General features: G+C 35.7%; 1 protein-coding gene across 1 annotated transcript in view; it reads right to left on the bottom strand.

The window, feature by feature from the left end:
- 2mit overlaps positions 1 to 15606 on the bottom strand; it is an 82176-nt gene extending 66570 nt beyond the window's left edge. Inside the window, exon 1 of the mRNA XM_067762088.1 lies at positions 15564 to 15606. The gene's annotated coding sequence lies outside the window, so the exon portion shown is untranslated. The remainder of the gene's footprint in view (positions 1 to 15563) is intronic.
- Positions 15607 to 24241: the final 8635 nt, after the last annotated feature.

Below are 24241 nucleotides of genomic sequence, written 5' to 3'. Positions count from 1 at the left end.
GAAGAAGATGCTCTACGAGGGCACGCTGGTCATGTTATGCCAATGGAAGATGAAACTATTGCAAAGCAGGCATTTTATTGCAACCCGCATACGGAACAAAGGAAGGGGGAGGACGTCGTCCTCTGCTGGAAGGACCAGGTGGACATCGAGTTGAATTCGGTTGGTGTGACCAATAGGCGGCAGTTAGCCCAGTTAAGAAGCGACTGACGCGCCTTGTTAAATGGCCATAATCGTTTAAACTGTTAAGCGCCAATTAACTAAGTAAGTGAGAAAGATTTAAAGCGTTTTGATCGCAGGGAGTTGGTTAAGAGGTTTCTTGGTGCATATTTAAAATTTCTTCGTATCGACAACGATACGGGGCCCATGTAAGTGCCTCTGCCTGGGATAAGTTTGAATAGTTATCGAAGTTATGTCAGAGTTAATTAACCACTGTTGTTTTCGTGTTCGCTGCTGTATGTACCAAGTCCAGCACAGGCATTAAACCTTCACTGCTTCTAGAAATATTGCCAGCCTACTTCGATTTAGTATATTGTTTGCTTACCTCAGCCCAACACATATCATTTTCAAAATGTAAACAGCGCTAATTATCGTAATTAAACCTTATAAAATTAGTCCACTAATTTTTGAGATTTGAAATATTCAAAAAACAAGAACAAACCGTCCAACTTTATGAAACGCAATTAAACAAAATAATAGCAAAACATTTGTCAGGAAAATTGCTATGGTACGTGATTATGCGCCCGGACGGAGGGCAATGAGAGTAGGAAATGAGACAGAGATGATACATAAAGTGGAATTGACAGTAGCAAGCGACAATTTTAAACTTCTAAAACTATGCACAAATAAAACGTACAAATCTAATTTGATATATCCACTAACACTTTGCTATATTTGTTGACATCAAATCAACAAAGCGACTTGTAAAACTTTTGCATTCGATAGCCGACGACGAGCAGGAAACCGACAAAACAATTACACAAGCACAGCATTTGCAAGCGTTGTTTGAGCTATAGATGGCGCTAGCAAGGCGTGTGGAAAGCGGGATGTGTGTGGTAAGTGCAAATGCAGGAGGAAAGCGTGTGAAAGTTTTGTGAAAATTTGGCAAAGCTTAATTTGAATGTGATTTGTTAGAGCAGCGTAGGCGAACGGCGCACGGCCAGTAGGAAAGCGGGGGGTGGTCTAACAACGGAGCGACGAGAAAAACGGAAAGCAGGCGACAATTGACAGATGATCACAAAAGTAAATGCAAACAAATCCTAACAATTTTCCATTATTACTTTTTGCATACATACATACAACCATACATATTTCACAAATATATATGCAATGCTTTTATTCGTGTGTTTGTGCGTATATAAATTTGTGCGTGTAAAAGTTTGTACCAAAAGTTTGCATTGTTGACAATTTTCAGAAATTTTTAGGCAAACAAATTTTTATGGTCACTTCACCAATAAAAAAGCTAGCAGAATAAAAACAAATTGTTATAAACCGAAAAAGCGAAAATTTGCTAAACAAATATTTAAATTTGCACAAATTTTGTGGCAATTAAGAAATAAATTGAACAGCAAGGACGAAAAATAAATATAATGCCTTAGTCTCCAAAACTTATCGATTGACGCCCGAATATTAAATAAGTAAAAAATAAACTGAAATTAAATATAGGTTAGGTTAAGTAAGGTTGAACTGTGCGTTCAGTAAAGACCTCCCATAGTGTTACCAGAATTTATTTCACGACCAAACAAAGAAACTTCTATGTTATAAAATAATTCTGTCCTCTTGGCAAATATTAGAAGTTTTCTAGAACCTATCTTGATGGCTGCCTGGAGATGTGGCAACTCTACATTCTCACGTAGCTGGTGGCTTGACCTCGCGAGCGCTGAACATGAACACAGAACATGCTCAACCGTTTCCTCCTGCAGCTCGCTCTTTATACATCTAATGTTACAGACATGGACTAACTTACTTATAGCTTGTGATGCCGAAACGCAGTGCCCTGTTATTATGCCCAAAGTGAGCCTCAAGTTTTGTCTCTTAAGAGATATGAGCAACTTTATGAGTCCAGCGTCATGGGGGTTTGCACAAGATCTTAGCAGTTTTGCAGCCTCGTGCTTCTGTCCCTACCTTTCCTACTTGATGGATCATAAGCAACACCAGCCTCCTTTTGATTTCTCCTAAACCGATTGGGACGTCTACCGTCGACTCATCGATTGCTGAACCCTGCTTTGGAAACTCATTGCCCTCCTCGTTATCTGCTATCCTTTTATCAACGAGAATCCAGTATGGATATATGTAATGCTTTTTTGGATTCCAGAGCACTTTGTGATGAAGTATTGTTTGAGATTATTGCCTTGATCTCCGCCTGACTGTTTATATCTATATATCTTTATATAAAAAAATCACGTGTCACTATGTTTAACCGCGATGGACTCCTAAACTACTAAACCGATTTGGAATTTGTTTTGCACCCTGTGTGTAGTTTGGTCTAACTTGGAATATAGGATAGGTTATATCTCAGTTTATAGTCGCAATATTATTTTATTGCAATTTTTTTAATATGTTTATACGTAATAATAATATGTTACGTATACGCACCGGCACTCATATTTTCAGGTGGTGCGGATATACTTCCGTGTAAATGGAGTCAGACGGAAAAAGCTTATTAAAATGTACGCAGATAGGCCAAATTTAGAGCAGAGCAACGTCTGCCGGGTCTTCTAGTATATATATATATATATATATACTGAATCGACTACAGTTAAGCAATCCTCCTCCGCCTGAAAGACATTACAGTGATCTGGCAGCCTTTAGAATCTGCTTATTTCTGGATCGATACAGTAAACAGTAAAACTGACCACTTCCGTTAACTTGGAACCGTTTAAACTGTATACTATACTACGTGTATAGTGCGGTCCCTCAATTCGGCACCCTTGCGCCAACCCTCCGGCTCTATTGTGGCACCAAGATCTGTTCCGAAGCTCAGCGCGGGGCCATGTACTCCGTTCGTCCTATGTTAAGTGGCGCTACAATGCTATGGCCATACGGCATTCATCCCAGCAGCACCGAGACCTTAAGCCTCTTTGCAATTTATTAACTATTAGGCCAGCAGTGATGCTGTGGTGGTAGTTTTCACTGCTCCCGTTACGCTAATCATTGATGATCACCACACCCTCTCAAATTTTGTTTGGTATACGTAGTAGCATCCAAAGTAAAGTTTAAACTGTCGATAATTTCTCGTTTCATGAAATTGTTGGAAGCCTCGGCAATGTCATAAAAATACCGAGAGCATATCCCCGGTGTTCCGTTCCGGTGCTCTCTCCATCTTCATGAAGACGCTATGCAATCCAGTATCAACTTACTTACCTTTGGTGTAAGCATATTGTGCTGAAGAGAGTATAGCTTCATTCATATTCGATTTCATATATATATCTATTAATATCTCAAGGGATTTGAGCAGAAAAGATGTCAAAGTAATAGGCCTGTTGTCTTTCGGGTGCAGATGACTAGCTTTTCCTGCTTTCGGCATGAAGAATACCGAGCCGCTCTCCAAGATTGCGGGACGTGGTTCAGTTTTATGCAACCCTCAAAGATTATTCTAAGTCATTTTACAATCCTTTTACTTGCTATATGCAACATAGTAGGAAATACCTCATCTGGACCCTGCGATTTGAACTTGGAAACATTTTTCATCGCCTATTAAATGCTTGTATGTGTCACTAATCCTGGTACTGCTCGCTCCTTATCTGAACTGTGGACGTTGTTACACAATTCTTCCACGTCATCTCCGGATGGCAAGTGTGTGCTAAGTAGCACCTCAAGGGACTTTTCTCTACTGTATGTCCATTTCCCGTCGTCCCTTTTTATCAGTCCCTGTACTGTATCTCCCTTAGATAGGACTTCCTTCAGTCTTGCCGTTTCGATAGATAATTCTCTCTTTGACCTGATTTCACGTTTATAGATCCTCAACAGATATCTATGTTATTTACAGCACTCCTCGCTTTGCGCAAAGTGTTTTGAGAAAAACTTCCGCGAATTTTATAACTGAAATTTCGAAAATTGAACTTTAAAACGTTTTCGTAAAGATTTGAAAATTTTATAAAGATTTCAAACTTTTTTATATAAAAATTTTACGAATTTTTTTGAGTATTCAGTTTTGTTGTCCAATAGATTTTAGTCCAATAAAGTACGGGTTATAGGTCTGTCAAAATTCGCATTGATTTTTGGCAATTTATTTTTGGAGACTGCTCTACATTTTCTTCCATACGAAGGGCGCACAGCTTTTTTTATATAAAAGAAAATCTGAAACACCCTTGCGAAAAAATTTTCAAAAATCAACGCGAATTTTGAGACACCTTTAAATTGGATTTTGTTAGACTACACTGTTTTGGGCTATAAAACTGCATACTCCAAAAATTCAGAGATTTCCAAATAAAAATGTCAAATTTTTTGTTACATTTTTTCGAATTTTTTCAAAAACGCTTTAAAAAACTCGGAAAACGCTGACTAAAAAGTTCGAAATTTTCGAAAACAATTTTCAAAAATCAATGAGAATTTTGAAACACCTATAAATTTGATTTTGTTAGACTACAATGTTTTGGGCTATAAAACTGAATACTCCAAAAATTCAGAGATTTCCAAATAAAGAGTTAAAATTTGTTGTGAAATTGTTTCGAATTTTTTCAAAAACGGTTCAAAAAAACTCCGAAAACGCCGACTAAAAAGTTCGAAACTTTCATAAAATTTTATGAAAATTTCGAAGTTTTTCAACTTTTAAAAGATCTAAAACTTAAAAGAAAATCTAAAATTTCTGTTAGAAAAACAGACAAAAATTGTAAAAAAGCAGCGCTGTATTCAGCTGGGTGGGTGGATATACCTAAATATCTATCTATCTTAACATCAGATGAATGCAGGTGTACTCGAGTTCAAAGCTCAGCAATAGCTAGCTGAAGAAGCGAATTTCAGAAATATGGCCTAATAAGCTTTCCCTATTACAAATAACAAAGAAAAAATGTATAACGCAATGAGCCGTGTTCTCTAATAAAATAAGTAGAAAAATATTGAAATTTAAATGTACGTATATTTTTCAAACGACCCATTTTAGTTTGTCACAATTCATGCTGTGCGCATTTGCCATGAACCCAAGTCGTTGACCAACCGCCGCCGCTATTTTACTAAAGTGAGCCAAAGTTCAATATTTAGTTATTGGCATATGAATTGTGTACAAAAAATGCAGGTCAAAAGCCAATTATGTTTATGAAGAGCTAACCTGCTGGTTGAAAATTGGATGGCAACGGTAATGAAAAAAAATATTTTTTAGGCAAGCAATGTTTTTCAATATGTATGTATATAAGCTGTAAACATAACTTTATATATATTTGCATATATAATTCAAGCGTAGAACAACAATACGAAAAGCGTTCGGAACATAGCGCGAAAATTTGAAAAAGCTTTTGCTGATAATTTGCGAAGTGATTCAACATTAATTTAAGGTAAGGAATTGTTTTATTACATGACTATGCCGGTTTTGCTACCAGACTTTCGTAGGCGTGATGAACTAAAGAGGGTTACGCTTATACGACAAATCTTGGATGACTCAAATCTGACTCATCCTGATATGCAGAAATTGCTGAGGTGGTAAACATCTTTCTATACCGACGCGCGCTAGCCAGAAGCGTGAATGTGCAAATTTTCCGATTTTGTGTTAGAAGCTTCGTTGGATTACCCTTTTGATTTTTTAGGTTCTTCTTAGATCTACAGCTTCCTACCTTACATGGTAACCCCAATAATTTGCAATGCGGTTTTCATGAATGTATAATTCAATCACATAAAGTTGGGCCAGAAAAATTAATGTGGTACATTCATGTTTCTGGCTGGCAAGAAAGGAATGCTGTTCCTGTTTGTACGACATATACGTTGATATGGCTCAACAATTTTTGAAAAACAGTAAGAATAGCACACATTCGTACTGATATTTACTAATAATTTTAATTATTTTAAATATTTAATTATTTCTATAATAATTAAAACAAGTAAGAACGGGACTGTCTTCGGCTGTGCCGAAGACTTCATACCTTTCATAAATGGGGCTGAACAATAATTTTATCCCGTTTGTAATCTCCAAATAATCGGATGTATAAGATAAGAAATATATAATAGATGTGCATATCTTAACGATTTTTAAGATAAATATAAAATAAAAAATGGCAAAGAACCCCCTTATCTGAACGTTGTATGGGATATATATTATATATAGCTCCGATCGAAATGATTTTTACAGGAAATCTTCTATGATATATTAGAATATATATCACCAAGTTTTACGTTTTTATATTGGAATCTAAGGAAGAAATAGCCAAAAATCTTTCTATCTGAGCGATCGGTTGTATGGGATATATATTATATATAGCTCCGATCGAAATGATTTTTTCAGGATATCTTCTATGATATATTAGAATATATATCACCGAGTTTCACGTTTATTCTTTTTAAATTGCGGCAGGAATGACCAAAATCGTCTTATCTGAACGATCGATTGTATGGGAGATATATGTTATAGTGGTCCGATCCTACCGGATCCGACAAATGTCTAATATAATACAAAAATACATCCTTGTGCCAAATTTCATTGATATATCTCAAAATTTGAGGGACTAGTTTGCGTTCAAACAGACAGAAGGACAGACGGGCGGACGGACGGACAGACGGACATGGCTATATCAACTCAGTTCGTCGCCCTGATCAATTCGGTATACTTAATGGTAGTCTATCTTCTATATTTCTCAACGTTACAAACATCGGACCAAAGTTGATATACTATTTCGTGTTCATGAAAGGTATAAAAATGGTGTTTGGCACTACTTTGCTGATAATTACTGTGCTATAACAACGCTATTCGAAAAAAAGTTCGTCGTTGTTAAATGGAAGGCAAACCGGTTTATTCGAAGCAGTTGCCTATCGCCGAGGCAAAACTAAAAGGCTTGAGAAAAATATGCGAAAAACTGGTTATACTAAAAGAATATCATTATTTTTATAAAAAGCTAAATGGCAACAGTGAGGTTCGTGACGCTTTACCCGAACCCAACATTTCAGAAGATTCTGACTCCGAAAATGATAACTAGTTCTAAGTTTGCAATAATATCTTAGATAAAACACATTAGAGTATATGAAATTTAATTCAATGTGTAACTTTTTTCATTTACATACTTTCTATGAGTCACAGCCACGGATTTTTTCCCAAGTATTGTGATGCTCTGAACCCGAATCCGCCAACGGAATTGGCCTGCAGGAATTTTTTTGGGGGTTTTGAAGTTAAGGCCATACCATGACCAGTTGGGCCAATTCTTATAGCGTATTCGGACGTAGCAATAAAATTTGAAATTCGATTTCCCAACATTTTCATTTTGGCACATTATATGAATTATATGTTTCCGCCATTACTTCCTCCTACCCTTTCACGTGCACCAAGTGCTAATACTAAAGAAAATAGTTTTGAAATTCTCTTGGATTCCTTTATCGAAAGGTGACAACACCGCCCGGGAGCCTCAATTGTGCGGACCTGGCAGTAAGTCACAGAAGAGCCAAAACATATACATATATACTTTTTTTGTGTGCTTAAACCCACACTCTGCTTGTGAGATTAATGTTTGTGTCGTCCATGAAATTCCTGTCCGTAAAACCGCACACACATACATACATACGTATGCATGAACAAGTACTCTGTCCCTTACAGTTTAATCAGCCCATATACTTAATGGTAAGCCGACAGTAGGCAATTTGGTAAATTATTAGAAAATCATTGTGTCACTTGTGCAAAGATTGGTTGTTATTGTAAGGACAAAACCGTAAATGCGAGTAAAAATTAACAAAAAAGCCATCGAAAACAACCGCAGCTGTGTTGACAAAGAAAGCACTGAAAAAAGTTCCCTGCAGCGAATCGCATTAGTTTCGAACTAGCGCAGAAATAGTTTATTAAAAGACTATACTCGTGCTGATTCTGTCCCCTCGCAGTGCTTTCATCTGGCACTTTTAATATTGTTATGTCCTATCAAATGGCAACAAAACAGCTTTGCAGACTTTTTAGAAGCGCTCTTTGCTCGCTAAGTCGTAGTTTGTTCTGAAGTAGTCACGGCCATTTGATAGATTGGATTGTGGACTGAAATAAGCTATGAAAGACTACCAATGAAACATCGAATAAAAAGCTGCAGTTTAGTTAGATTGTTTTCTGATAACGACTCCCGCAAATATTCTAAAGAATACGTGAACGTGAAGTTGGCGAAGCACTTGCGGTGGAGTAAAAAAATTCTAGGTCGCTATTTTTCCTCTAATGCGGAGTGAAAAAAATGTGTCGTACTTTTCTAAGTGCTTTTGTTGTGTATTTCGCCAAGTTCTCGTGAAGTTATGGAATCACTCTCGTAAAAGCTGACTTGTGCTTTAGCGATAGAAATTTAACTCAGTAGTATGTTGCCGCTAACTTAACGCTAGTAAGTTGCAAAAAGAAAATTTTTTTTGGTTTTTGTTAAAAAAATTTTACACAATTTTTTTTGTTCTTGATATCAAAATATATCAAAGTATCGCTAATAAGTGCGAAGAAGAAAATAAAGCAAAAAACTTACCTAGAGCCTTACTAGTTGCAAACTACGAGGATTAGCTTCACTTGTTTGCGTGCACGTCGCCTTTTTTGTACGAAATAATATACAAATTTCTTATTTACGCACCGGTACACGTCTTTTGAGGTAAAATGGACACGTATGCCTGTTTTTGTATTTAACTAGCGAGGCAGGCTACTATTGCTTTTTTATATTCAGCGTGCTTTGCACACAGAGTATATTAACTTTGATTGGATTTCGGTTGGTTGTACAGGTATAAAGGAATAGAGTTAGATATAGACTTCCATATATCAAAATCAACAGGATTGAAAAAAAAATTGAATGAGCCATGTTCGTCCGTCCGTCTGTCCGTCCGTCGGTCTGTCCGTTAACACGAAAACTGGATTAAATATTGAGATATCTTCACGAAATGTGGTACACGAGCTTATATGGACCCATAATAGATTGGTTTCGAAAATGAGCGAAATCGGATGATAACCACGCCCACTTTTTATATATATAACATTTTGGAAAACACAAAAAACCTGATTATTTAGTAAATAATACACCTAGAATATTGAAATTTGACATGTAGACTGATATTGAGACTCTTGATAAAAATTTGGAAACATTTTTTAAAATGGCCGTGGCACCGCCCACTTGTGATAAAATCAATTTTACAAATATTATTCATAATTAAAAAATCGTTAAACCTATCGTAACAAAATTCGACAGAGAGGTTGCCTTTACTAAATGGAACGCTTTGAAGAATAATATACGAAATCGGTTAAGGACCACGCCCACTTTTATATAAGAGATTTTTAAAAGGGTGATGGATGAATAAGATAAGCTATATCTTTGCAAAAAAGAGCTTTATATCAACGGTATTTCATTTCACAAGTGTATTTATAACAATAAATAGGAAAAACGTCAAATTTAAAAAAATGGGCGTGGAACCGCCCCTTTTATGACTAAGCAATTTTCTATGTTTCGGGCGCCATAATTCGAAGAAAAATTAACGGATCGTAATAAAATTGGTTACACAGATTTTCCCTATAGAAGAAAATATTTCTAGAAAAATGGACGAGATCGGTTAAAGACCACGGCAACTTAGATATAAAACAAGTTTAAAAGGTTTAAGAGGGTCGTATACTAGAATAATAAGCTATAACTTAGCAAAAAATAGTTTTGAGTCAATGATATTTCACTTATCAAGGTTTATTGTAAAAGGAAATGGGGAGACATTTTTTTTAAACGGGCGGTGCCACGTATTATGTAGAAAAGTAATTTATCTGAAATGAAATGTGCAGTTGAAGCTCACGCTGAGTATATAATGTTCGGTTACAGCCGAACTTAGACACCTTTACTTGTTGTTATTGATATTAGATTACTTCATATTGGTGTTAAGCCGGTTGCTTCTATCCACTCAGCCATATGAATTCCTCGCTGCATGCTTCATCAGTTGTCTCCAAGTCTTACCTTTTTCGTAGCTATTCATTTTATACCCAATTAGGTACATATGTTTGTATTATTGGTGTTTTTTATCCAAATTGTCGGAATATTTTTAGGTTTGTTCAACAGAACTTGATTAGTGACACTGGCTTTTCTAGCAATGCTTCCTCTGTTCACTATTATAGTTATCAATGTCATTTATATGTATTTTATTAGCGAGACGGGCTCATATTGCTTTTAAAACTTTATTGTTACTAATATTAGTGAAAAATTACAAAATTTGCACTTGGCGATCGTTACTAGGACATTTTTCTGAATTTCACATCTTCATCAACAAGCTTTTCGGAAGATGAGTTTTGAATTAGAAATCTCCTGCATTCATAACAAAACACTACACGATGCATTAGTTAACAAAGAGGGCGATCCTTTGCCGGATATGAATTACATACCTGAGTTTCTGCTATTAACCCGACTACCGCGGACCAACATGCTTGACCCTTCCAATATTACGGTAAAGTCACCATGTTTATTTGTTTTCTAAGAGGTTTCGGGAGTTAAACGTGGCAGTTATCGTGAACGAAAGCAGATGATTGATTGCGAGAAGTATGTTGTGTATATTGATAGATTCCGTCTAATTAAGGGCCATATGAAGCTAGCATATGACCCTTACCAACGAAAAAACATTGTCAATATCATACTACTTAATATTATATATATATGTACGTAACAACAAAGAATATTTGCGAAAATTTCCAAACAAAGTTTGCAATTGAGCAAAAAATTTGTCGCAACCTTTTGCTCTATCAATCATGCAATTTTCTGACTGCCTGACATACTCATATCTGAAAAACATAACAAAACAATGAAAAAAATAACTTCTTCCTGATATCGTATATGAAATTAAACCAAAGCATTGCCATGAATGCGAAAACAATATCATATTTACATAGTATAAAATCGAAAAATTGCTCTCCTTACCGATAGCAATGTTTCTGAAGTATGTCTATAGAGGGTGGGATGATTCACAAACATATGTACATATTTACACACATACTTTTTTACTATATGCATATATACATAAATTAATATGACTCTGGAAATTTATGCAATGTAGATGAGGGTCAGATAAGCATATCTGAAAAAAATATTTGGGGAAGGCAGAAGTTAAGAGAATAGCAATATTTGATTTTGAGGGTACGCAGGGGATACAAAAAAAAAATTAAAATATGTCTATGAAATACTATATAATACAGACATACAAGTAAGTAATAACATTATCAGACCAACTCTAAATATTCTCGCGGAATTTTGTTCTCGCGGATTTTTTTATTCCCGCGGAAAAATTCCTCCAATTCTGTTCTCCTAGGGAGAACAATAATTGGGGAATAGGAATTTCGAATTTTCGAAGTCAGCTGTTTTGTCAATTGAAATTTCGTTGCACATTTCTTATTTTGTTTAAAAAATTGAAAAGTTTAATTATTGTTGCAAATTTGTTGGAAATTAAGAAATAAAATATAAACATTGCACAGTATTTATTGCATTTCATGTGGTATTAACTGAAATGAGTAATGAATTGGTGTCACAGCAACATCAACAGCGGAACATAAGAAGAAGACGGCCGCGTAACACAAATCTGCCGGAGTTGCCTGCTTTCATTCAGCAAAGCAATTTTCTGGCGGCCAAGTTGAGTTGAATTCGTCCTTCATCATATGCCAAAATCTATTTAAGCCTTATTAAAAAATCCTTGCGCAATTTCTGGATGGCTGCATCAAATTTGTATACCAAGAGCTCTTCCGTTGCTTATGATATACTTTTCAACTTAAAATAAAGAATATTGTGGTTGTAGTTGTTGTTGTATTAGAAGTGAGAATATTGTGGTAGAATATAAATACATCTTTTAGCACAAATTTGTACAAGTAAGTGTTCTTTCTTAAAATAACCAATTTCCTTTAACTATTTTGATGCATTCCCTTTAATTTAACAAGTGAAAAAACTCCTATGAAATGGCAGAGAAATCTCCCTCTCCCTCACATTTATAATACCTACTTTTCCCATAACCGTTTTCCGCTTTTTCGAACCTTGTTCAAAATAGGAGGAAAGGGAGAAGTGAAAAAACTCACAATGAATTTTTATTTAGAATACGAGGAATGGGAGAAGGGAGAAAACTTGCACGGAATTTTCGTTTAGAATTGGGCTGTATATAAATTTGATAATTGTGCAAAAAGAAGTTGAGCCAATCACAAATTTCGTAATGATTTTAATGCTGATGGGGGGAAATACACAAATTCGTATGATACATACTTATTTGTGTAATGCATAATTAACGGAGAGTATTACGAATACCACTACCAACAAAATTGTGTAATAAGTAATTGCTATGCGGACATTATCAAGACGCTGAGTGGTCGACCTTTATGAAAGCTTCATTTACGTAGAAAATTCTTCCTCCTTGTGGCTTTAATTCCACGGTAGCCTACAGCGTGTAAGAAGTTTAGGTTATGATAGATCCATCTTGGAGTAATTTTATAGACTTTTTTTTGGAATTGCATATGAGCTGAATAACTTTGAAAGATCAATTTGTCAAATAGCAGTGGTAATTTTTATAAAATTTCGCCATATAAATCTTCTTTTTTTATTTCTGTTAATGTGAAGAAAAAATTTCTGTTATTTTATAACAGAAACTGTACAAAACCTTGATTCAATCACACGAGGTTTGCTCAGCTGATGAAATTTTTAAAATTGCAGCCATTCTGCTCCCAAATCAGTTCTTATCAATTAACTATGTTGTTTCTTCGCAAATGTAAGAAAAATGTTAGTAGTAGAAATAGAAGGCAACCAATTTTCAATTGGCCTGAACTGCAAAATCCCATAGTATTACTTTTTTCGATTCTTTGGCAAATCTATTAAATATACCTGCATCTATTTGTGGGGCTGAACAAAGGAAATTTATATGAAAACTAAACCTGCGAACATACGAAACCTAAATAGAAATTTAAATTCATGGTTGAACGGTAAAAATTGGACAAGATAACCGATTCATTTGAAAATAAAATTAGAAATGCTATAACGAAATGTTTTACTCATTGAGTGTATTAACTTATTCATACCGTATGTTCGGTACATTCGTCTGTATTTAAGTATTTATGGAATGGTTTTTATATTTGGCACACTCGGACCTCATGACGTAGTATCAAAGGAACATGTTCTGAGTATTCCAAATTAACGGTTTATCCGTAACGCTTGCTTTCAAGAGCTTTTCGAAGTTTCAGAATAAATAGCTAAACAATTCCTGTGTAGCAACCCAGCAAATATGTTAACTCTTCTGTCAAGGAAGAAACATGAAGTTCTAAGGCAATCAGCCATTTTAATAAATTTTTTTTTTGCGAGTTCTTTGCACCTGCTGTGTGAAGTATCCTATGTCGGTTGCCCTATCTCAAAATATTTTTCAAAAGTTTCTCATTTCAGAATTTAACAGAAATATATTGAAGAATGCCATATCGCAGAATGTTTTTCATAAATGGCCTATCTTATTTGAAAATGTATTGAATTTATGCTTTGGTAGGGAGTTTTTGAAAAAAAATTTGAGATAGTGTATTTTACCATAAAATTATGCAGTTCGGCGTTCTTCAAACAAATTCTCAAAGAGTGATCAAAGCCAATATAACTTTAATATTTCTCAAGAATATTTAGTAAAAAATAAATAGTTTTCCCAAAACCTTTTGGCATTAACAAAATTAGTATCAGTACTAATATACAACTAAAAGTAGTTTTCTACTACAATTATCGTTGTAGGGGATTGAATTATTCCCCGTTTTCCGTACTTCGTAAAAGCAACCCGTCCTGATTTTTTACTTTGGGAGTGTTAAAGCTCTGCCATTATTACAGAACAAACATCTGGTAATTGAATCATTATCCAAACCCATCTCAAAACCGTTTTCAAAAAAAATTCAAAAATTTATATATATAAAAAGAAAGGCTAAAATGTGTGTTAGTTGGTCACCGGTGTTTGAAGAGATGCGTCTATCGATTTTGTCCAGACTTTCACACAAGTTGCGTAAACCTCACGCGGTGGTTCCTACATAGGTTTGGTTACGATCGACGTACAGGGTCTCGAGATATAGGCCGAAACGTGGCCCCGAGTTCCCCTAGAATGTGTTTATAGAATATGGATAACAAATGAATGCTGTTGATGAGTGCTTTAGTAGAGGGTAATTTTCATACCCCTGGGTGACTAGGGTCTCGAGATATAGGCCAAAACGTGGGCCAGTGAATGCCTAGACAGTGTTTATACAATATGGATATCAAATGAAAGCTCTTGATGAGTGCTTTAGTACAGAGTAATATATTATCTAGAGACGGACTGGGACTGGGATTGGGACTAGGACTGGGACTGAGACTTGGAGTGGGACTGGGACTGGAATAAAATACATACCACCCTCTGGGACAGGCAATAAGGGATGCAGAAGAATGAGAAGAAATTGAGAGAAGAGAAGAGAGGGAAGGAGATTGAGAAGGGGATAGAATGAGACGAAGATGGAGATAGATGAAGCGAAAAAGACGGAGGGAAGAGTGAATAAAAGGATTAGGAAAAAGTGAAGAGGGGGGGGGGGGGCAGAGTCAGACTTACAAAGCTTATTAAAATGTATGCAGATAGGCCAAATTTAGGGCAGGACAACGTCTGCCGAGTCTTCTAGTAAATTATAAATTAAAAATTGCTTCAAATAAATATTTTCATACATTTAAAGCAATAAGGGTAATATCCGCTTAAAAACTCAAAAAATAAGTATTTGGCGCGAGTTACCCCCGAAGAAGGCCGTGCTTCACTTCCAATTAACGCCGTACTCTTTTTTAATTTTCCCTACAAATTGGAGGGACGAGATCTACATGTTTTGTGCCGACTCCGAACTGCAAGTCAGATGAGTTTTCACATAGAAGCTTTTCATGGCAGGCATACAATCTGAGTTCTTTGCAAAACACTGCCGAGGGACGACTCCGCTAAGAAATACTTATTTGTAATTGAAACAAGTTTTTCTACATTTTCTACCAGCAAACCTAGGCCGCCGGCACTTCTATTATCGTGTTCTCTGCGGTACCTTTCTTCCAACGCCATTTTCATCTAGTACCCTAATTATGTTTGACAGACTGTCAGCCATGATGATCGCTTACCTGCCTGCAACTTTTTATATGTTGACGGCTTTAAATTTTGAAATGAGAATCGGTTTTTACAAATTGATTTAATTGAATCAGTTAAACAATCAATGGTTACAAAAAATGATATTAATCGCTTTGTTCAAACTTAGATTAATTGAGATTGCGACTAATTTATTTATTTTAAATTTTTTGTTAATTAAAACGCTCACCACATACGTAAACTTTCTGTTTGATTAATCAAAAATGAGTATTAAGCGATTGAGTAATTAAGTTGCGACTAATAAAAATTATGTATGGGTGGTCAAATAATCGCATAGCGATAGTATATAAGCACAAATAATCAGAGCTCAAAATTATTTAATTTTTATTTTTGCTTACCTTATAAAGATGCATTCGACTTGGGCTGTATCTGAAGAATCCTGAAAAAAAATTTTTGTTTAATTAATTTAAGTTAGTTAAAAGGAGATCTAATAAGTTGACAATACAAAAACAACAATTATTTCTAGCTAGTCTGATGGGAGGCACGTAACATAAAGAGTACTCCTTAAAAGTCTTCTTAAAAATTGCCGGGACATTCAACAATATCTCTGATGGCGATAATGAAGGTCTTAACTACATGTACATCCAGCCCTAACCAGATGGATCGGCTGCATGCTTAATTGCAGGAAGATTACTTCGCAGTTGCTTGTGTGAGATCAGAAAATCCGTGAATAGTGGCACGCTGCAGGGCGTGGTATTTTCACCCCTACAGTGGGCGCTGATCCACAACCAACTGCTTATGTGGTTCTATGTGGGACCCATCAAACATACGTTTTACGCAAATGACGTTGCAGTTGTCAGAAGTAGAAAGTGCTCTCCAACAACTAGCTCTGCATACGGCGCTTCGGGATATACATACACACCTGAGTATTTTATGTCGGGTTGAGCGCCAACGCGAAAAAGGCAGATATGGTATTATTTACTAGGAAGTATAAGTTGCCGAATTTGCCTATGCTTAAGCCAGGAGGTGTGACGCTGCAATAGAAACCTTGTAAATAATATCTAGGAATAATTCATGACAATGAGTTGTGGGGGAGAGAGTGAAGAATGCATCGACGGCACTTTATGCATGCATAAGAATATTGGGGTTTATTTGGTCTCTCATGGATATTTACAGCGAATGTAAAGCTCATCCTATACTATGGCTTCCTTGTTTGGTGGGCGACCACTCAAAAAAGAATATACCTCAAAAAATTAGAGTGGAAAAGTAACCTATCAATGCTTAGCATAACGGGAGCCCTGCAAAATCCCTCGAACGGCGTTGTATGTCATTACTCACATTACACCTGTAGACTTGGCGCCGAAGAACATAGATCATGTGCAGGTCTTCCAACCTTTGATTAACGAGATCACTCAAAAGAAGAGCCTACAGGCTCATGATAGGTATTCTGATTGGACACTGCCTTCTGGCGTCAAATACTTTTAAATCACGTCTTGTCAGTGATAGCAGATGGAAATGAAAAAAAAACATATTCAAAACAAGTAAAAAAGGCTAAGTTCGGTTGTAACCGAACATTACATACTCAGCTGCCGAATTACAGCTTACAAAACTTTTAAATTACCTACTTTTAAAAGTGGGCGGTGCCACGCCCATTGTCCAAAATTTTACTAATTTTCTATTCTGCATCATAAAGTCAATCCACCTACCAAGTTTCATCGCTTTATCCGTCTTTGGTAATGAACTATCGCAATTTTTCAGTTTTTCTATCTCTATTAGTTTATGCCGTTACGGGGTACCGCTATGCCAACAAAATTAATATACTCTGTGAGCTCTGCTCAGCTGAGTATAAAATCTTTGCTATCTAACGTTCATTCACCACTCGTTCATTTTCCCAATCAAAGTCCCACTTGAATATTGCTAGGAATGTGTCGTAAAATTTTAATATTTGCTACTACGCCTGGCTGGTTAAAAACAAAATCATAAAATACAACACAACCAAAGCTTCGCATTCAGCCTCTAACGTTTACGAGCGAAAGCACTCAATTGTGAAATTGTATTGCCGGCTACGCACAGTGTGATATATCGTCAACCTAGCTGATATAAAGTCACGGTTGAAATAAATAATTAATTTTTCTCATTCGACTCTCCAACTGATGCTTTTACATAAAAATAAATACATTTTTTGTAAACATTTATTATTATTTCACCACTTTTTAAGTTTTCATTGAGCTAAATAAATTTAAATTAAGAAAGGTTATACCGAAGTTAAAAAAATTCTTTAGATAAAACGTATTATCGTAAAGAAAAGCATATTTTTGTATGTAGTAATAAGTAATTGCAATAAACTTAAATAAATAAAACCTAAGTCGATAACGTTAAGTTAATCGCTGAAACTTAAGTCGAACTCTTCATCTAGGTCTGAGATGTCGGAACCTTGATCAAAATTTGCTTCTGGGTTTGACAATAGTTTAAGTACTTCTTTGTCGAATGCCTCATTTGCCTCAAATTCATTCGAATTCTTTTCTGAAATAGAGTAAATTAGGGGTTCGCGACAAAAAACAAATATTGAATAAATCTGCCATTGTATATTTACGAGACATCTTTATTATAATGTTTTGCCTGTAGCTCTTAAAATCTTTATTTCTATTCTCCAGTGCTTTCTCTGAGAGCTTTCCTGTTGGAAGTAACGCTTTATTAATAATATCTGCCCCACGAATCAAAATTTTGTGAATGCTCGATGGCATGTAATACCATGGCTACAAATCTACCAAAAATTTTTTGGTCAAAATGGCATACTTTCGAAATGCTCCGGACTTAACGGCGAATCCATATGACATTGTTTGAAGTATGAAAGCAATTTGCCTAATTAGATTTTCGTCAACTTCCGCTATTTCCGCAGCATTTGAAGGGCATTGGAAAAACGTCTGGCTGAGTTGCCATCATTGGTCGTCCCAAAGCCTTGGTTTGGAAGATCTACTAATAACCCCATGTCTTCTTTAAATCTTTTTTTATCTATTCAACAATCTTTTTTTTCCGTTCCCTCAAGAGTTTTGTTCACCAACGCTTGCAGGTGGACTTCCGCTTACAGATCAGTTATAAGAAAGGATTCTTTTGGAGGATAGCATGCAATTTTTTCTTTTCTAAGGAATTCATATGCTGGGTAAATGTCAGCGTAACTTTATTTAGCCCCAGATCGTATTTCTAAATTCGTTTTAACTGTAAACTTTCGATTAATGTATAGAGCTACTGCCCCTTCTGGAGTATATTTAACTATCACTGAGGCTGGACGAATAAGGGCATGTTATATTTTAGTTGCGTCTGCATTTTTGGTGATGGCTTCTACCATTAATGCTGCATCCCGCTGACCTGATAACCTCAAGCTAGAAGCAGTTGTAAAAGCCAACTCTTCTTTTGAATAGTTTCTTATCAAATGTGATAACTTTTTCCTTTTGGTCTGATGATTAGTCTCCGAAAAAGATATCACTGGTAATCCCTTCTTCTTTAAAATATGTCTGCGACTTTTCCACTCACAAATTTTGAAACGGCTTTTTCTATTGGAGTCAAATTTGAGCTGTCATTTTTTTCTTTTACGTTATTTTGCTTATACCGAAGCTCGAAAAGTTAGTCCTTTGAAATTGCCATATTTCCTGAAAACAAAGTATTACATGAAAACCTGCATTTTCCTGCAACTAAAGTTGTACTATTTTAGTTATACGAATAGTAGCAAATAAGTTTAGATAAAAATTAAAGCGGATAAACGCGGATAACGAGATTGCTGGTCTTATGAATTCAAAACATTTCAAAAATTTTACTTAATTTAACATTATCCCACTATAACATGAAAAACTAATTCCTGTTCAATTAAAATCACAAACATGTATATTTACTAAATTAGCATACCTCAGAAAATGAAAACAATATAATATTTTAGCAATTGAAGTATAACTCACAGCAGGCCAGCAATTTAAACTTTCACATTCAATGGCAAAAATTCGAGTTAAAACTTTTTCTCAATTGATATGCTTCCAAATAAAGTTCCGTTAGACGATTCAACTTAGTTAAAATTTCCTAGTTTTTTATTTTTTTCGCTTAATTACGCATTTCTAAATAGAATTTCAAAATAATTGATATACTTTTTTTAAATAATATTTTCTAGAACATGAAAATAATACACTGTGCTGCGGCTTGTATGCTTGTGCGCCTAAAAATATGCACAAATGGGACGTTAAATTGTAAAGTGTTAAATGTGCGTAAATGCAAATGAGGCTTATTAGTGACAAGTGGCCTAAATTAGTGTAGCAAGAGGCGAGGGACTGCTAGTGAAACGAATGGATACAGTGCAAATAATATATGTACATACAAAACATACCATTACGCTTTCAAGCAAATGTGTATGTAAAAAGCCAGCTTTTAATTTAAAACAATGTAGCAGTACTTGCTAGGCATTAGAGCGCACTTCCACACGTCACAGCTAAGTATTTTTAAGATTTTTTTTTATTGAATTTAATAAAGCAAAATTTTATTATAGCAATTAACTTCTAGCGGGAAACTGAATTTAAAATATTCATAAAGATATTAACTAAGTCATTACAAAGGCAATAAAGCTCGTAAAGAATTGTGGATAGCGAAATTTATTGATGGGTTGAGTCAATTTATATTAAAGTAGACAAAAAGTGCCGTTCAATATGCTTGAATTTTGAAGAAAAGAAAATTACGCCATTTGCAAGAATTTTATCGCTTTTTATTAGTTACATATTGCCTAATGCATATGCGCCTAAAAGTACCCCACAAATTTACTAATTCCTCAAAAACTCAACTGCTTAATTGTTTAAGCCCAATTAGTATATCAAGTTCTAATCTTTTACTATATAACATATATCTTTCTCATATTTGTTCAGTCTTCTGTACTTTTACCATTCTCATTTTGCTCTAATTTCGCTGAAATATTCTATCGTCCATTCATGCCTCTAACATCAAGAAGCTATTTCAAATTGTGCTTACTGTATTTTTCGTATCAAAGTTTTTATTTTTTGTTTTGAAATTTCCGTAGCTGCATTTCTAATACTCTGGACACAATAATGCCTTAAGTCTTTAAGCGGTTTCGTTGTCTTGGCAATTAAATTGAGTGTAAAACTTTCTTCCCTTAACTTAATATGTATGTATGTGTGTATCCATATTTGCCTATTTCGCGCTTGCCATATATGGGGTTCGCACAGATGTGGCAGCACTATATTCTTAACAGGGATGTAATGCTTTCGGCATGGTGAAAGTGAGAGGACTTAAAAATATTGCCCTCGAAGGCTGGAGAGGATCTGATTTAGAAAATACTAAAACCATTTTCTCTTAACTCCAATTTGTATTTGATTTGAACAAAGTTTTTATTTCTTGTAGCAGTTATTACGTACAGAGGGCACTCCCGACTGTCAATACTTTCTGTCAGCATAGGATTGGATTTTTCTCACGGCGGTGGTAGATTTGAGAAAAAACAATTTGTTTTCTGTAACAAGGTGAACATATAGTAGGAATTGCAGTGGAAGCGGTAGTAGAAGTGTGAGTGAGAGTGGGATTGGGATTGGAAGTGGTACTGGGAGTGGGCGTGGGATGTGAATAGAGTTGGGATTGGTAAATAGAAATTGAGTAGAATTGGGACTGGTAATGAGAGATTGAATTGGAGTGGAGAGTGAGTGAGCGTAGAAGCGGAAGAGGGCATAGAAGTTGGAGTGAGGTAAAGAAATATGTCTAAAGTAGGTAAGCTGATTTTCCTGCAGGAAAACTTTCAACTGCAATATTGTTCTCCCAAGCCTTTCCTTTGAAGCCTGCTTTAATGCACTTGGGCTTGTTGTAACAGCAAAACACTCCCCGAAGGTTCAAGGCGGTCCTCAGCATTTTGCCAGAACTGAGTCCTATACGCTATAGTACTAGCACCTTATACTTAGTATCAGCCCGACTACTTCGAAAAAAAAATTTTTGTATTACTTAAAACTTGGGGAATCCGGATATAGGTTGCTTCTTAAGATAGGCAGTTTTCTACGCCGTTTAATCTGCTAGGTTGTTTAGATGCAGAAAGTCGTTTAACCTATTACTGTATCCATATCGAAGTTGTATCCATATCCCTTGGGAAGTTATTTTCCTCAACTGCGAGTTTAGTATTTTTGTCTTTAAAAACGGTGTTCATCGGACAATCCCTGAAATGTTAGTCCGACGACTTTTTATGGATATCCCTGATGGTATTATTAAGCTTTTTGTTTTCGTACGGATGAATTCTTTAGTACCGGATTTTTAATGGTGTTTACGGATATAACTACTTAAGTTCCTGATAGGTGGTCACTCTTAAATGAGATGTCTGTTGGGATGCTCAGGTTTCTGTGTATGCAGCAGGAACGGTTTGTTCAGCATTCATCATTTCTCTCCTTTATGTGGTGACTATCTGCTGGGGACATATGAAGATATCCCCTAGCAGTTTTGAGAGCGGTGTTTTGACAGAACTGCAGTTTCATCCAAGGTGTTTCTTATAGGTTCGGTGACCATATTGGGGACGCATAGCATACACGCGGCCGACCAATTACTCTATAGGTGGTAACGAGCGTCACTTTATCTCTGCCCCAGGCACTGCCGACAAGAAATTTGCGGATTTTGTTAGGGCTCTGCACTTTTGCTTCAATTGCGGCTGCATGCTCGCCAAAATGTAGATTCTGATCGAACCTCACACCCAGTATTTTTGGAAGTACGACAGTCGGCAGCGTAAAGCAAACGACGTGGATGTCAAATGTGGTCGATATTTGCTTTGTGAACTTTGTAAATAAGGTCGTCGAGGATTTGGTCGGGGACAGTTTCACATACGCGAGGTAAAAAAACTGGAAATACTAGGGAGATTGCCATTGATTTTAAAACATATATCATCGATGGATGGGCCGGGATCTTTTACCAATATCTTGCAGTCATCGGCGTAGGACACAATAGTAACTGCTTCTCGTGGGGATGGGAGCTTCGATTTGTAACAGTTAAACAAAAGTGGGGATAAGAAACCAATCTGTGGCACTCCTTGTTAAATTCTTCTGGGGTTTGATGTAACGCTCCTGAACTACACCGATGCCTGATAATCTCACCGATATTTAGCGGTCCATCGTTTTAGACTATGCAGTAACGTGCTGTGATTGACTGTATCAAAGGCATTTGACTAGTATAGCGCTACGAGTACTGTTCTATGGTGATGTTCTTGATTCATTCTACAATTTATGTGTGTGTTGATGGCGTTTAGTGCGGTGGTGGTTCTACAGCCATGCTGCTGATTGGCAAGCCACAGGTTGGCAGTGAATTAAGGAAGTAGGATGCCTTCAAGTGTAGTGGCGACAGGAGAGACAAGAAAGTCTTAAAACTTCAACTATCTGAACAATAAACTTGAAAACATTTTTTTTTTATTAAATATGTAACATGTTATTGTTAAAATTTCAAAAGCTAAAATATTAAGTAAAAAAGTCCACATACAATTTTAGAAATATGCAAGCTTCTTGCTAGATATTCCTGTCTTGCCTGCAGATACTATTTATAAAACAGAAGTATGCTAAAGAGAAAGAAATGGAAAAGTATTGACGATGTTCTATAAAATGCAATATGCGCTACCGAATTGAGGGACTTGCTAAGGAAATCACTTGAAATAAAGTTTTGGACTTTTGTACATTAACGAAACCAAATAGTAACGTCAAAAGTGAGTCAACGCAAGAAAAATACTGCATAAACAAAGTAATAGCAGCGAGCAAAATTTAGGGTGAATTTAGGGTGAAAAGAAATTTCGTAATTTTTATACTCAGCTGAGCAGAGCTCACAGAGTATAATAACTTTGTTCGCATAACGGCAATCCATAACGGCATAAACTAATCGAGATAGATATAGACTTCTATATATCAAAATGATCTGGGCGAAAAAAGAAATTCATTTAGCCATGTCCGTCCGTCCGTCCGTCCGTAAACACGATAACTTGAGGAAATTTTGAGGTCATCTTGATGAAAATTAGTATATGGGTTCCTGGGCGCTCATCTCAGATCGCTATTTAAAATGAACGAAATCGGACTGCAACCACGCCCACTTTTTCGATATCGAAAATTTCGAAAAACAGAAAAAGTGCGATAATTCATTACCAAAGACGGATAAAGCGATGAAACTTTGTAGGTGGGTTGATCTCATGACGCAGAATAGAAAATTAGTAAAATTTTGGACATTGGGCGTGGCAGCACCCACTTTTAAAAGAGGGTAATTTAAAAGTTTTGCAACCTGTAATTTGGCAGTCGCTAAAGGTATCATGATGCAATTTGTCAGGAACGTTACTCCTATTACTATATATGTGCTACATAAGAATTAGCAAAATCGGATGACGAACACGCCCACTTTTTAAAAAAAAGTTTTTTTTAAATCAAATTTTAACAAAAAATTTGATATCTTTACAGTATATAAGTAAAGTATATCAACATTCAACTCCAGTAATGAAATGCAACAAAATACAAAAATAAAAGAAAATTTCAAAATGGGCGTGGCTCCGCCCTTTTTCATTTAATTCGTCTAGAATACTTTTAATGCCATAAGTAGAACAAAAATTTACCAATCCTTCTGAAATTTGGTAGTGGCATAGATTCTATGACGGTAACTGTTTTATGTGAAAATGGACGAAATGGGTGGAAGCCACGCCCAGTTTTTATACACAGTCGACCGGCTGTCCTTCCGCTTGGCCATTAACACGATAACTTGAGTAAAAATCGATATATCTTTACTAAACTTATTTCACGTACTTATCTGAAAATGGGGGAAATCGGACTATAACCACGTCTACTTTTCCGATATCGAAAATTACGAAAAATTAAAACAAAATGCCATACTTCTATATCAAATATGAAAAAGGGATGAAACATGGTAATTGGATTGGTTTGTTGACGCAAAACATAACTTTAGAAAAAACTTTATAAAATGGTTGTGACACCTACCATATTAAGTAGAAGAAAATGAAAAAGTTCTGCAGGGCGAAATCAAAAGCCCTTGGAATCTTGACAGGAATACTGTTCGTGGTACTAAATATATAAATAAATTA

This window comes from Eurosta solidaginis, chromosome 1 (assembly GCF_040869045.1).
Source record: "Eurosta solidaginis isolate ZX-2024a chromosome 1, ASM4086904v1, whole genome shotgun sequence".
Lineage (NCBI taxonomy): Eukaryota > Metazoa > Arthropoda > Insecta > Diptera > Tephritidae > Eurosta > Eurosta solidaginis.
This window is presented reverse-complemented; position numbering and strand designations above follow the sequence as displayed.